The sequence below is a fragment of the Mastomys coucha genome, unplaced genomic scaffold (genome assembly GCF_008632895.1).
Source record: "Mastomys coucha isolate ucsf_1 unplaced genomic scaffold, UCSF_Mcou_1 pScaffold17, whole genome shotgun sequence".
Lineage (NCBI taxonomy): Eukaryota > Metazoa > Chordata > Mammalia > Rodentia > Muridae > Mastomys > Mastomys coucha.
Window position 1 is genome coordinate 27,677,826 of NW_022196899.1, and position 2,399 is coordinate 27,680,224.

The window sequence follows — 2,399 nt, forward strand, 5'->3', positions numbered from 1 at the left end:
GGAAACTGGGAATGGAGAAATTTACATGTAAATAAAGAAAATATCTAAAATAAAAAATAAAATAAAATATCAAATAAAATAAAATAAAAAAGAGTGTATTGAATGAGGTAATGCAGACTTGAGAAGACAAATCTCATGTTTTCTCTCACTGGAGGCTCCCAGCTCCAAATGTTCAAAAGTGGGTACATATGCTAGAATAGCTGCAGAAACCAAGAAAGTAAAGGGGAACCATTGCTGGGATTGGGGTAGGGGAGTGTGGTGGTCTGAATAAAAATGTTCCCTATAAATTCCCGGAGAGTGGCATTATTTGAAAGGATTGGGACATGTGGCTTTGTTGGAGCAGGTGTGGCCTTGTTAGAGAAGTCATTGGGGTGGGCTTTGAAGTTTCAGCTCAAATCAGGCCCAGGGACACTCTTTCTTGCTGTGTGGCCTGCTCATCTGGATGCAGAACTCTCAGCTACCTCTTCAGCCCCATGTTTACCTGCATAGGGCTATGCTTTGTTCTGACAATGGACTAAACCTCCAAACTATAAAGCAGCCACAATTAAGTGTTTTCCTTTATTTGCCATGATTATGGTGTGTCTTCACAGCAATAGAACCCTAACTAAGAAGCAAAGCAATAGAGAAGGGGATCCCAGGGCACAAGTGATCTGGGAAGTGGGAGGGACAGAGGAGCTCTAATTAGAGATGTAGAATGCCAGGGTCAATAAGTGGGAGAGGGTGGGGTGACAGACATGGGGAGGGGAAAGGCAACAGGGGTTTGTTCTTGTTGTTTTTGTTTGTTTGTTTGTTTGTTCTTGGGAGGGGAAACTGGGAAAGGAGAAATTTACATGTAAATAAAGAAAATATCTAAAAAAATAAAAAATAAAAAAAAAGAGATGTAGAGGGCCATAAACACAGAGGGAGTAAGGAGAATAAAACAACAGTGAGAACGTCTGAAGGTGTCATAAGAACTATCTACCTAAGTGGGGGGAACTTACAACACACACAAGTCTGCATATAAATGTATGTATACAGCTTAAATGAAATCTTAGCTGGACTGACTATGCCCTTCTACAGAGCTAAAGATCATCCAACAAAACCCTAATGCTAGGCTTGAGGAGCCCCTTTTGAGTGTTTGGTCAGGGCTGTCCAAGAGAATTGCAAAATATTAAAGGCTATTGCTATTTTTCTGTTGCCCTTTGTTGTGTCCCGCTGCCCTCACTCTGCCCCCTAACGTGCCAAGGTGGTAGGTAAGTATCTATCCTGAAGACACCATGCACCTCAGACACAGGACACTCTGAGCTGGAAATGACCCAGCCATCCCTCTTGACTAAACAAACAAAAATAATAACATATTTTAGAGTTTACAATATATTTTTATTAGATATTTTCTTTATTTACATTTCAAATGTTATCACCTTTCCTGGTTTCCCCTCCAAAAACACCCTATCCCATCCCCTCCTCACCTTGCTCACCAACCCACCCACTCCCGATTCCCTGTCCTGGCATTCCCCTACACTGGGGCATTGAGCCTTCACAGGACCAAGGGCCTCTACTCCCATTGATGTCCAACAGATGCAGCTGGAACCATGGGTCCCTCCATGTGTACTCTTTGGTTTGTGGTTTAGTCCCTGGGAACTCTGGGGGTACTGGTTAGTTCATATTGTTGTTCCTCCTATGGGGCTGCGAACCCCTTCAGCTTCTTGAGTCCTTCTCTAGCTCCTCTACTGGGGACCTTGTGCTCAGTCCAACGGTTGGCTGAAAGCATTCACCTCTGTATTTCTCAGGTACTGGCAGAGCCTGTGGTGGCACACATCGATAGAATTTGCTGAAGGAATCAGAGGCATGAGGATCATGAGTTCGAGGTCAGCCTGAGTTTATACTATATAAAAAGGTAAAATGCTTCACAAAATAACACAGGGCCTTGACCCTGTAACATACACACACACACACACACACACATACCCACACATTCACACACACACATGGTTGGCAATAAATTCCAGGGACCTCTAGCACTGGTCCAAGAATTACCCTTTTCCAAGAATTACTTGTAGAAAACATCTATAGATTCATTAATGACATAGAATAAGTAGCCATGTATATAAGGCATTTTCACAAGCTGGTAAAAAGTTAATAAGGCTGCAGAAAAAGTATCAAGGGATGTTGACTATAATTCATAAGAAAAAAATTGTGGCTTCTGGGAAAGCTCTGCAGCCAGTCCCACAATACCCAGAGGAAGCTCCACTCCCAGGTGCTCTGACACACCCAGGATCAGAGGTAAGCAGGAACCAACATCTGTCCCAACACTGGGAGTAACTGGGACCAAGCACTTAGGAACTCCACCAGCAAAACAAAATTTACACAATATCTTTCCACAAATCCAGCCCTACAAAGGATAATAGATGGAAAGCATC